This window comes from Lissotriton vulgaris, unplaced genomic scaffold, assembly GCF_964263255.1.
Source record: "Lissotriton vulgaris unplaced genomic scaffold, aLisVul1.2 SCAFFOLD_2919, whole genome shotgun sequence".
Classification (NCBI taxonomy): Eukaryota; Metazoa; Chordata; class Amphibia; order Caudata; family Salamandridae; genus Lissotriton; species Lissotriton vulgaris.
Genome location: NW_028253686.1, coordinates 282,605 through 296,426, shown reverse-complemented (window position 1 = coordinate 296,426; position 13,822 = coordinate 282,605). Strand labels below are relative to the sequence as shown.

Here is a 13,822-nt window from a genome sequence, read left to right as displayed (position 1 = left end):
TTACTTTGCCGTGGTACGATGGCGGCATTGCCCTCCCAGATATCAGGCGCTACTACTGGGCCTCCCAGTTGAGCGCGGTTAATCATGTAACCTATTCCCCTGGTTTTGCTCCTGCTTTTGCGATGGACAAGCTCCTCCTGCCGGGTGGGAATTTTAATAGGGCGTTGTATTCCAAGGAGCCATTCCGCGCCCTGACTGGTCCCACGAAAAGTGCTGTACGAGTGTGGAGGGATGCAAGTGCTGCTACAGGATGGGGCGACAGGTTGACACGAATGACGCCGCTGTATGACTCTGATAGATTGGGTGGCTTGTGGAGAACGAAAGGATTCGATAAATGGGACACGATTGGCATCAGTAAGGTGGAGGATCTCTGGTCCAAGGCCACTATTAAGTCCTTTGAAGCTCTTAAAGTGGAATACGAACTTGAAGACTAGGAGCTCTTTAGGTACCTTCAGGTGCGACACGCTTTGATATCCGTTTTCCCTCCGGGGACGGAGATTCCCCAGTCGTCGCCGCTTGAGGATCGGATTCTAGATGGCCATGTGCCAGACAGTACAATATCTCTGATCTATAAAAAGCTTATTAATAACAGGGCGGATCTCCTTGTGCGACTCAGGGCTTCGTGGACCGCCGACGGCTTGGAACTCGATGATGAGGATTGGCAGATGGCCGTCTCCTCCCCTAAGAAGGTGGCCATTCCGGCTCGCCTTCGTTTTGTACAGCTGAAGATCCTTCACCGAGTATATATGACGGTATGCGACTGGTGCGGATCGGTTACTCGATTGATGGGTTATGTAAGCGTGGCTGTGGTATGAGTGGTACCTTGTTACATATCATTTGGGAATGTCCTGTGGTGTCTGCCTTTTGGTCTAGAGTGCATGCAATTATGGAAAGGGTCACCGGGGTCTCTCTCTTGCCTCGAGCCCGACGGTGCCTGCTTAACGTCTGGGAGCCCACGGATTGTACTGCGGCTCAGACTTTTTGGGTTACTCTTGGTAACATGATTGCCAAGAGGGATATTGCTCAGCTCTGGGGTTCCCCTAGGCCACCCATGATAACTGCTTGGAAGGAGAACATGGACTGGTGCATGTTCAGGGAGAAGACGGTCTATGTGGCTCGGGGCTGTCCTAAGAAATGGGGCAGGATTTAGTCCCAGTGGAATGCATATCGTGGGAATATTTGCACCCCCCCATTTGACTATACCATTGATGCTACATTGTCCCCGAAGTTGACGTTCCGTACGTTTGTCTGTGGTAATTTTTTATATCAAGCTGCTCGTCACTCCCCCGTCCCTAGCCATATGTCTCACTATTCTATGGAGTTTGGTTCCCTTGCCCTCTCTACTAGAGTCCCTGGAATCGTTCTTTGCCATGTGTCTGTGTGGTTTGTTTGTTAGATGTTCCTTCACCAAAATTTTAAAATAAAACCTATTTCATCCTTTTGCTTTTCCTGTACTATGCGCCTGATGCACTGAGAAGTTGCTGATCTATGTACGAAATGTAAGCTTCAAGATACAATGTTATGATGCTATCTGTCATAGCGGCCGGCCCGTTGGGTTGTAGGCAGACGCTGTGTACTGCGCATACCGGAAATAAAGGTTTTAAAAAAACAAAAACATTGTGCAGCGGGGCAGGTTTGTCCAAGCCTTCCCTCCCCTCCTCCTGAGTTCAAAACAGTTGCCCCACTAAGATGGGTAATACTGTTATTGTAGGTACTGAACAGACCCATTTTAAACACTTTAAAACTCAAATTATTTTGAAAATTGTTGAATTCCCCTAAGCAGAAGTGGGTAACATCACGGTATAGATTATTACTTTGAAAAAAAATGTTTGATTGAGGCAATGCCTACAATTCTTGCCTCTTATTTGTTGCCTTTTCCTTGTGACAAGCTGATTTTTTCCCCATTGGCATCATATTAATCCTGTAAAGAGCCTTTTTCCTACTTTGTATTTAATGGTTTGCTTTTAATTACCTCAGGGTACCTCATGTTAAGGTAGTTTTCATGTGTTGCGTTAGATTGCCTTGTGTCTTAGCCTGTTTGGAATTGTCTTGCTTTTTGTGCTGAAATGTGAGGGATATATTTGATTTATTTTCTGTTTGTTTCCCTTTGGGTGCCCTGCTTTGTCGTGTGTTGCCTTATTTTGCCATGTGTTGCTTTGTTTCAAGTCTTGTCGTAGTTTCTCTTGTGTTGTTTTACTGACCCCATTAGTTGTCTGTTTGCCGTGTCGCTTTATTCAAGGCCTGCAATGCCTTTGGTTGCCCTGTGTTACCTTAGCTTGAATTGTTGCTCTACTTTTCTGTGTGTTGTCTTTCATCGCTCAGTTCTTTCTGTGCCATATGCGAGAGATTAAGCTATTGACATTGTAAATGACAATGCCATTTACTAATCTGTTTTCAAAAACAACACATAAAAAAATTGTCATTACTAACTTTGGCAAAGGCGACACCGTTGCATTGTAAATGCGTGTTCCTTCTGTTACCTTAGTTGTTCCTCACCGCCATAACTGCAGTGTCCCCTGCGGCCATGCCCCCCTGACTACCCATTCGCTGCCCCGCTCTCAACCACACACAACCACACACACACAACCACAATCACATAACTACATACAACCGCAAACAACCACACACACCACAACCACACACACAACCACACTCAAAACCACACACACACACAACCACACACACAACCACAACCACACACACTACCACACACACAACCACACACACACGACCACACACACGACCACACACACAACCACACACACAACCACACACACAACCGCACACACGACCACACACACAACTACACACACAACCACACAACTACACAACTACACACACACACACACATACAACCACACAAACACACACACACACGACCCTCGACCCCACCAGGTAGGTCGCTCCCCCTCCGCACAGCACCGCTTGTGTCTCCCTGCCCCAGCTGTCGCTGCTGAGGAAGTTAAAGGCTCTCCACCAGCAGCAGGCTACCACCTGCACCTCATCCATGGTGGCCAGTGGTAGGCCGAAGGTAGATTGTTCATCCTCCACTTTATTGCTTTTATTGTATTGCCTGTATTTTCATTGTTGTGTCTGTGACTGCTGCTGTCTGTCTTCCCCCGCTGCCGGTACGTGGTCCGTGCCTCTGTTCACCTCGCTGTCCTGTGCTCTCTCTGCCCGGTCTTTCCTACTGTACCCCTCGCTGCTCCGGTGTCTCTGCCCTGTTTTCCCTCTCTGCCTCTGTGCCTCTCTGCCTGTTCTGCCTTCTGTACCTAGCTGCGCCTGTATTTCTGTTTTCTGTATTTTGCCTCTGTGCCACTCGTTTTTCCGGTACTTCTGTGCCCTTTTTGCCTTCTGTGCCACTCGTTTTTCCCTCGTTTTTATGCCCCTTTTGCCTTCTGTTCCACTCATTTTTTGTTCATGTCTGCCTTCTGTGCACTAATTTTTCCCTCGTTTTTGTGCCCCATTTGCCTCTGTTCGACTCATTTTACCGTGCCCTCTTGCCCTCTGTGCCACTCGTTTTCCCTTGTTTTTGTGCCCCTTTTGTCTTCTGTTCCAATCGTTTTTTGTGCCCTTTTGCCTTTCTGTGCCACTTGTTTTTCTCTCGATTTTGCGCCCATTTTTTCTTCTGTTACCTTCGTTGTCCCTCACCGACCTCGCCGCTGCGTCCCCTGCAGACCGCCCCCTGACTGCCTATTTGCTGCCATCTCCCCATATATGCCGGCCGCTGCGCGGTCGTGCCAAAGGCGCGCCTAAGTCAAGCCCGTCTGCACCTCCGCCCCTGGATCATGCCCTGCCAGAACCCTTGGCCCCCGCACCTGCCACGACGACCGCCGCCACTACGACGCCTGCACTCTGCACACTCTCAACTCCGGACGGAGCCACACCTGCTTCAAGGCTGCCCCGAAATGCAGGCACGGCCCCTTCACCTGCCGGAACTGCAGCTACACCAGCCTCAGAGCCGATGAACAACCCGCCAAGAAAGACCCCAACCACCTCCGATGCATACTACTGAACATCCGCTCCGCAAGCAAGCATGCCGTCGAGCTCTGGGACCTGCTCGACACAACATCCCCGGACGTCGCTTTCCTGACAGAGAACTGGTTTAACAACTCCTCCGCACACGACATCGCCATAGCCATCCCTACAAGAGGCTACAAGATCTCCCACAGAGACTGCACCAACGGAGTCGGAGGAGGTATCGCCATCGTCCACAAGAACAGCATCAGGGTCTCGACTAGCACCGACAATACGCTCAGCACCGCCGAAGCCAACCTACGCTCCGCCGACCTCTCACTCACCACCGTCCCGCTCATCCGAAGAACAACCACCGGTGGGAGATCCTTCTCCCACCTCGCCCGAAGACATGGAACACACTCCCACTGAGCCTTCGACAAACCCAAGACCTGCTGACCTTCAGGAGGATACTCAAGACTGGCTGTTCCATCAGTAGCGCCCCCCGCACCTTGAGACCCTTGTGGGTATGTAGTGCGCTCTACAAATGATTGATACAACCACACACACACAACAACAAACACACAACCACACACATACACAACCACACATGCACAACCACACACACATCGACACACAACCACAAGCACACACATAAACACACACACAACCACACACACACAACCACACACGCAACCACACACACACACACACACAAGCACACATAAAAATCTTTCACTTTTTGACTCATACATTTAGCAGAAACATAGCATAGTACCATTAAAATAGTTGTGATGGGGAACATTCATGTGGGGTTAGGACTGGCTCGACCAGATTGGTTGCTGACTTGGAGGAGTATGGAATTGACCACCTTGCCTGGTCCGGTTTGGATACAAGCCAGCGATGCTTTGCTGCAGGCTCATTTGCCCTGATAGCTGGTCAACAGTTTGAGGAGGAAGAGGAGGTGAAGAGCTGGCTAAATGTGCCATGAGGCTGGCAGTTCAGTACATCCCTGAGAAGGGAGCTTTGAGTCCTGTAGTGTTCCTCTTATACCACGTGCAATTCACCCTCTCCAAAGCCTCAAGAATTCCTGGGTGTGAAGGGCGGCTGATTCTGATTGGGTGCTTGATAGTTTTCCAGAAACTCATGTTCTTGTTTGTTCATGTTTGTCTGTAGTTAGTGAAACACGCCCAGGCGTTTTATCTCTTCAGTTGACAGAAGCTGCAATAAAAGTTTCTTTGTCGTTACAAAATAATATGAATGGCCAACAAGCCCCTGTAGGTCAAAGAACGGAAGGGCTGGGAAACTGTCATTCATCTCACTGCTAAGCAGAGCCATGTCATGCTTCATCATCTGTCAGGCCTCTGATTTGGCCAACATCGCTTAGAACACAGGGACTTTAGAGACCATCCTTTTAATGAGAAAAACAAAACTACAAGTCCCATAATCAATAGTGGTGGAAGGTGTCACACATGACCTGGGACAACATCCGATTCAGCACATCCAGTTCCATTTTTTAAGTATTTGACACAATATTGAATTTATAACCTTTTGTTTTTTATGGTCATGAGTCACCAGAATACTAAAACGTGTCTTTTATTTTCAGGGTCACTTAAGTATTGGTCATCAGCTTGGAAGCTCTGTTCATTCTTCAGTATTTGTCATTGATCTCCACGTGTGGCTGGTTTGGGTCTGCCTCCTGCATCGTTCCCGATAACTCGCACAGGTAAGGAGCTCGTCGCAGCAATATTATAACCCCTTACTCGTCTGTAAGAAGTGCGCTCCGAGGCAGGTATCCGATCATTTTTGTGAAACAAGCAAGCACCAATATCTGCTATGTACATTTGTTAAAATAAAACACAATCAAATCACAGTATACTGTTCCGGAGGTTCAGTCCCAGAGTCATTATCTGTAACTGAACACAGACACCCTAGGAAGCATGTGCTCTTATGACAAGTTGCGTTCACTCACCTTAAGGTGACATGCTTCATCATTGGGCTATACTCCTCGCCAGGTTGGCGCTGCAATGCCTGGCGGGCACCACCAGAGGGCACTTTGTCGGAGATCTTTTATTAAGTACGCCAGTTGAACATAGTAGGACAGAGGATGTTGTGTCATAAGATGTGAGATTGGTGAAAGTCTGAATATAAGATCAACTATCGACCAGTTGCCGCAATATAGTTAATGTGAAGCCCCAGATCCGAGCCACATTTGCACCGACGCACAGGCCTCCACACTCTATGAGTGTCCCGTGGGGCCCGCTCCTGCATTTCAGCTCGACGCGTCTTCGCGGTTCCTTGCCCTTTGGCTAGTGAGCCCCTAGAAGACTTTCTTTTAAAACTAACTCGCTTTCCTGGTTGCTCCAGGCTTGCTCCAGCTTCCCTACAAAGGATAAGCTCCTCAGACCTTGCTGGTCTGCTCCGAAGCCAATCTTCATCTCCTGCGTAGATTGCGTTTGCCAAGGCTTGTTGGGTCCAATCCAGATACCAACACCGCAGTCCACTAGATCCTTCGTGGGACAGCTCGAATCCAGCACCTGGTCATCGTCGACGCCTCCTGGTCCTCGTGGCTGCAGAGACAAGCCTCACTTCTTCACCTGAAATCGCCTGCTTCCTTCCTGGTTCCTTCCTGGTCACTGGCTAGTGACCCAGACTCTGTCCCTTCTGCTTTCAGGTTCTTCAGATCTTCAATCCACTCTTGGATCCACCTGGACACTTTTCCTCCGGTCGCCTTCTGCCCTTCTTCGCAGCTCTCCATTGGAATCGACGACGAAACCCGACACGAAAAGACACCTACGCACCCGGCTTCCCTGGGTGAGGTAACTCGAGTACTCTGGTGCTCCTGCGGGTATTGACTCTCCTAGTGTCCTAGTCTAAAAGGGCTCCATCGTAGTTCACTCCCGTGTGCCCATAATCTGTAACTTTGTAACTTCTTCGTTTCCCATAGAAAGTCAATGGTAAGCTGCGGCTGTGTTTAGTTACTGCACGCGTCTCCCGTGGTCCTCCTGCATCCTAACCGTTGGTTGTTTAGAGTATCCCCAGCCATTCCACAGGCTATAGGCCTGCTTTCTATTCCAAAACTGGTTCTTATACCAATATTTTAGTGTATGGTTTGTGAGGCCCCTAAGGCATAACTGTATTTGTGCAACTTATCGTATGCTAAGTAAGTAACTTGTATTGTGCTTTTACCTCTGACCTCATAAAGAGTGCAGAGGGGTTGTGTTTAGAATAAATAAATATATATTTGATATATACCTTGTGTGGTGTCCTTTCATTTGGTATTCAAGGGATTAAGACAGGTAAAACAACGTGCTTAACTCGCCTCTAAGTCTTAGCCTGACGACTACTGGTCCATGCTACCACTAGGATAGCTTTCTATAAGGTTGACTTTACAACCACCATCAATAAGGGTCGATTAGACTGGTGCATGGTGCCCACTAGAACTAGTGGACATCATATGCCAGGCTGTAGTGTAGTTCCTATTTTCCCTATAGGCCCTGCGCATTTGAATAACATAAACAGCAGTGTAGACGTAGGACTGCGGTCTTCTAGGTCTCTACTGACTATGTTAGACTTAATTTAGGTTTGCGCCAGCTAGCACAGAGGTCACTAGAAACTTTGTTGACTGATTAAGAAGTGATCAGCTTCCCTGGCTCAGACAAGAAGGGATTCAGCTTCCGACAACCGCATAAACATGACAACTTTGCTCCTCAGAATAAGAGTCAATCTCTAGAGTTGTGTGAAACAATAGACAGCTATTTCACTCAGTCAGTTGTTCAGATTTTACTTTCACCAGGATGCAGAGAATAGAGAGACGGGCATTTTCAATAAAAGATATTATTTATTGAGCAGTCTTCCATCTCATGCAAGAGAAATGAATTGCCACAATTGCAAAACTTGTTATTATGAAAAGTTCGTACAGTATAAGGAGTATTACGAAATAATACTATAAAAGCATTGATATGGTTTCTTACCCATAAGATGGTTAAAATGAATAAAATATATACAATATATACATTCATATATACGTTGGCTAACGACCTCAACTGGTGCTTCTAACTATGCCTACCCCTCTGTACCTGACCTAAGCCTAATACATGGGAGGGAGTAAGTAAGTAGCAGTTTAAGTTAAGTTGGTTTTGCCAAGAGTTTGTTTCAAGAATTCTCTCTAAGGGTTTAGTCAGACCGTACCTCTGGAATAGAATGCAGGAGGTCTGGTATCTCCTCTCAGGACCCGATATCCCAGTTACCCGCAAGGGTAGGCTGGAAACTCCGGAGCTGGATTTTCTCGGCAGGAGAAAAGACAGCGTCTTTCTCAGCGCGTCAAGGAGGAGGAGGGGCAGCGTCCGTGGGCTTCTCGCATCTGCTGGGCTCTGCAAGGGACAGCTGTTCTGCTCCAGTATTCACCACCACTGTGTGTTTGCTTAAGGCAGCATTGGTATATTTATACCTGAAAGGTGCTGAGTTTGACGTACGTTTTTGGACATAAGACGTCAATAAAGATGTCATTAAGAACTGGTCGTTCTTACAGTGCTCGCAGGAGTTCTATTACTAATCAAAACAAAGCAAGCTGGGCTTTCCCAGGTTGCTGGGGGTTTGAGATGTCGAAAGAACTCGGTGTGTTATCTAGGAATCTAAGGAAGTGACTTCTGCTGTGTCATGGACTGACATGGACTGCAGAGGCGACTTGCTGAAATATGGTTTCGGATATTTTGCCATTATAGGGATATGTATCGATTATAGCCGTATAGGGGCATAAGGTCATGATATTGATCGGGGTCCTAGATAGAACACAACAAGGCTAACTTCTCACAAACTTCATCCCCAAGTTCTTCTTCCCTACTTTCAAAACTGAGGTTTTCCAGTGAACAACGCAAAAGGCCCAAACTCTGCATCCAGGTTCCCACACCCAGCATCCAAAGGCAATGCCCTATGGATGATTTGGTCAGGGATATTTGCGTACCCTTTTCCGCCTCTCCTGCTAATTCGATTACTGGTTCGGACACTCAGACAAACGTCCCCCACATTGATCTTAATGGCCCCCACATGTTCTCGTCAACCTTGGTACTCTCAACCTTAGAACTCTCAGTGGTTCCACATCAAAAGCTACATCTCACACCTTGTCTCCTCACTCAGAGCCATTGAGAAATCAGACATCCAATCCCCAGAGATCTCAACCTAGCGATTTGGCTCCTGAAGTGATAGAGTTTGGTTATTTACAACTACAACCAGACTGTATGAATATTCTCAAGGAAGCTAGAAAGCCTACTACTAGAGCATGTTATGCAGCAAATGGAAACATTTTGTTGCCTATTGTAACAACAACAATATCAATCATCTTGATGCGTTTGTGCAGAATCATTTGTTAACTGTTGCATCTACAGCAATGTGGATTCACTTACACATCCATTTGTTTACACCTGGGAGTCGTAGCTGCACACTTGCAAAATAGACAACACCTATCTCTCTTCAGAGTACCAGTGATTAAAGCCTTCATGGAAGGATTAAAAAGGGTTATACCGCCAAGTATTCCCCCTGCTCCAGAGTGGAACTTAAACATAGTCCTTACAAAGCTAATGGGTACGCCTTTTGAACCAATGCACAAATGTCCATTACAATTCCTATCATGGAAAGTTGCTTTCCTCATAACGATAACCTCACTAAGGAGAGTTGAGGAACTTCAAGCATTACTAATACAAGAGCCTTTCCTTCAACTTTACAAAGATAGAGTGGTTCTACCTACTAATCCTAAATTTCTCCTTAAAGTAGTTTCTGCTTAGGGGTAACTTGTGTACAATATCAAATTAAAATAACATATCATTAGCCTTTTCACTATTAATTGAACCATCGGACTTCTGGTATAGAATTTATGTGCTGCAATGATAATAGAGCAAAAGACACACAATTGATGCATGGAATGCAGAACAAATCAAAACATTCACCCCCAGCCAAGAGATCTGGGTTGAATCCATCATTATGCTAGTTGCTAGTTTTGCCGCCATCTTAGGGAAGGTGCTGGGTGACGGTGCATTTGACCGGACGATCCCACCCCCGGACAGCATAAAATGACATCACACTCTCGACCGCGCAGCGGACGATCGCAGCGGGCGCGCCTAAGGCAAGCCCGTCTGCGCCCGTCCGGGCCCAGGGCCACACTCCCTGCCCAAAATCTTCCTGACAGAGGGCAGCTGAGTTACTCCAGCCAGGAGCACCTATCGCTAAGACCCAGAGCTACATGTCCCATTATCGAGTTACAGAAGGAAGGTAAAAACTGTCCATCCTGCTTGCGCGCTTTTGCATTCGCATCTACCGGGGACCCAAACCTGCCCCAAAACCAGTACAAGATACCAAATCATAGAAACAACACTATCAAGGCTAGCTTAATCAATGTCAGGTTCTTGGTTAAACACAACATCCACACAGCGGAACTGATTGAAAGCCAAAAAATTGACCTACTATTTGTTACGGAAACCTGGGCAGATGAAGCCTCGGATGCCGATCTGACCTTGGCTATCCCAGAGGGCTTCTCCATTTATAGAGCCGACAGGAAAATGAAACGCGGGGGAGGTTTAGCAATCATAGCAAAAGAGGGGCTTAGGATCAGGAGTTCAGAAAAAGGGAGTAACCCGGACTGTGAAACCCTGATCTTTCAGATTAAGATCACAAACAATTACACGTTCAATGGCCTATTAATTTAGAGACCACCCAGTGCCAAAACACCTCTAATTGAGCTACTAAGTCCGTTCTTAGAATCTAGTGTGATAGGCCCTGACTACACAATTCTAGGAGACTTTAACCTACACTTGGAGAAAACTTCTGATCCCAAGGTAGCTTCATTCAAGGATGCATTGGCAAACTTTGCCTTGAACCAAAAGGTATACCCCGACACTCATTGTGCTGGCCATACCTTAGATGGTATTTTCACCTCATGTCAGTGCCTAAACAAAATTGGCACTCTCCCGGTTCCATGGGCAGACCACAAGCTGGTCTTCTTCTTATTAGAAATTTAAGAAGACACAGGGAGGCCCGCTGAAATTCTTAGGAACACTACATATCCCGACTGGTCAACAGTCAACCCTCAGGCTCTTCTTGACACACTCCGCTCATCCTACCCAGTTCTTGATGCGGACAGCAATACAGCCTGTAAGCAATTTAATGGGTGGTTGGATGCCCCAGTTCAGGTCACTTCCCACAAAGGAGAGTGACTTTCAAAGGGAAAACCCCCTCACATCCATGGTTCTCAGAAGCACTGAAGGCACAGAAACAGACGTGCAGAAGGGCAGAGAAAAAGTGGAGAACCAATTACGACACCAAGCTCAAACAGGAATATAAAGCAGTCCTAGCCAGCTATAAAAAATTAACAATGACGGAAAAAAGCAAATACTTTGTGCAAAAAATCAATGAGTCAAAAAATTCTAGTAAAGCTCTCTTTGCCACTGTAAAAAAAACTATCAAAAATTGGAAACAATAGTTCGGAAGCAATGTCGTAACACATTGGGTGAACTCTTTGTCAACAAGGTATCCTAAGTTTATGATTCCTTCAAAAGTCACCACCCAGATAACGCAGCCCAGGCTCTCTCACACCTAACAAATCTAGCGGAACAATCAGCCCAATTCACACTGTTCCATTTCATCCCTCCTACAGCAGGTAAATTCGGCAAGAGGTGCTTACCACTAATTCAGGCAGTCCAATGGACCCTTGCCCGCCTAAAGTAATGCAAGTCCAATCCATACTATACAATGCCACACGATTCCACTCAACGTCATATAATTTGGAATAAGAGCTGGGTAACAACGCAGTCGCGCATAGCAAATGTAATTTCTTTTTACAGGAGGCTTTAGAGGTGGGGCTTCTTTATCTATTTCAATACCACGGGAGGGGATTGGTGTGGGAGGAGTGTGAAAGGGACTGTGTGTGTTTCGGGAGGGGGCGGGTTGAAGAACAGAACACGCTGATGTCACAAGGGGGGATATTTCAGCCAAGCGTCCTGGACATGAATAATGTCCCAACTGTGGGTAGCATGAAAGAGGAGGGGGAGGCGGGGCTTTTAGAGATAGTTAGAGACGGAGACAGGACGGTTGGAGAGGGTAAACAATCCCGCGACCACGAAGAGGCAGAGTTAAGAGGGGTTTGAGGGACAGACTGCCAAGCACACAGACAGCTCACTGGGTAGCGGCGCACACGCCCTGTGGCCACAAAATACCAGAGAAACTGGCAGCAGTAGAGAGAGTCGGGCACAGAGACAGCCCCGCCTACGGAGGGCGGTGGAATGCTCGTAGCCCACAGACTAGTGGGCAGAGGAGGGAGCGCTAAATAACACTACGTGGGTAGCTTTGTAGTGTAGTTCCTATATTCCCAATAGGCATCTGCGCATTGGAATAATATAGACACCAGTGTAGACCTGGATCTGAGGTCACCTAGGTCTCTGCTGACTATATTAGACTTAAGTGTTTACCAGCTAGCTCAGAGGTCACTAGAAACTTTCTCGAATGTGCAAGAGGGTTTTACGCCTCCTACTTAGACAAGAAGGGATTAGTTTCTGACAACCATACAACATGACAACTTTGCATCTCCATGAATTATGAGGGAATCTCCAGAGTTGTGAAAAACAATAGAGGGGATGTTTCACTCAGTAAGTTCGTGCATGCTTAGTTTCACCAGAATATTAGAGACGGGCGTTTTCAATAAAAGATGGTATTTATTAAACAGTCTGTTTTCTCGTACATGGGAAGTGAATTGCTACGATCGCAATACTGGTGCTTCTAAGTTACGCCTACCCCGGTGTACCTAACCTAAGTCTAGTACTGGGTTGAAGTAAGTGAGAAGTACTTTAAGTTAAATCGTTTTGCTAAAAATTTATAAAACCAAGAATTCTCTCAGCGTCTAATCAGCTCCATACCTTATCTAGAATGCGAGAGGACTTGTATCTCACTCGGAACTCGATCTCCCGGCTTCCCGCGAGAGCAGTCGGGAAACACCGGAGCTGGATTTCTCGGCTGGAGAAAAGACAGCGTCTATCCCAGTGCGTCGGACAGGAGGGTCGCCTTCCTTCAGCTTCAGTAGGACATCGGGCGTGAAGACGGTCGATCTGCTCCATGAATACCACCGTGTGTTTTACTGGAAAAACCTGGGCATATTTATACTGTACAGGTGCCTGGCTTGATGTCAAGAGGTGGACAAGTTATCGTCAATGTAGACATGTTAACGTCAATGTAGACAGGTTAACATCAAGGTAGACATATTAATGTCAAGGGTGGACATATTAACGTCACTATATGCACGAAGTACGTCTATCCCTCCATGGGTCGGGTACAAATCAATACTGAAGACGTGGGTAAAATCCCCCAGGACTTACAGTGGGCTGATTTTGTCTCAGAGCCAGTTTTGTACTTTCTAGGGTCTTGGTGGAAGAGGAAACGCCATGTAAGGAGTGCGTCAACTCTTACTCTAATATGGGCTTGATTCTAATGTCCACATAGGGGTTTGAATGATTGAATCCGTTATCGGGCATGAATCGGGCAATTTAGATTAGGGACCTAGATAAGAACATGACAGCTTGGGGTGCAGAAAGAGAGTGCCGTAGAAGATGGGTCTTAAGAGATGCGAACTCGGCTGTTGAAAAAAGCCCAGCGCTGATCGAAATCCTAAGAGGCGTACCAGGGCATCATAAGAAAGCGGGGCAGAGTAACAATGGATGAGGGAAGGACGGGTAACAGAATACGAGGAAGGAGGGCAGAGGGGCGGCAGGCCACAAGAGGAAATATGCTGGTGAGGAAGGAGGGAGAAGCACAGAAACGAGCGAGAAAAGGGGCTGGCGAGGGTGAAAGAAACGGTCAGTTCACTCGGAAGGGAGGGATCGTCGAAAAA

At 47.0% G+C, this 13,822-nt stretch overlaps 1 long non-coding RNA gene across 2 annotated transcripts in view; it reads left to right on the top strand.

The window, feature by feature from the left end:
* The first annotated feature begins 5,559 nt into the window (after positions 1 to 5,559).
* The window catches only part of LOC147660890 (uncharacterized), a 30,960-nt gene continuing 22,697 nt past the window's right edge, over positions 5,560 to 13,822 (top strand). For both annotated transcript variants that reach the window (XR_015306122.1, XR_015306123.1), the window contains exon 1: positions 5,560 to 5,680. This is a non-coding gene — a long non-coding RNA (uncharacterized LOC147660890). The remainder of the gene's footprint in view (positions 5,681 to 13,822) is intronic.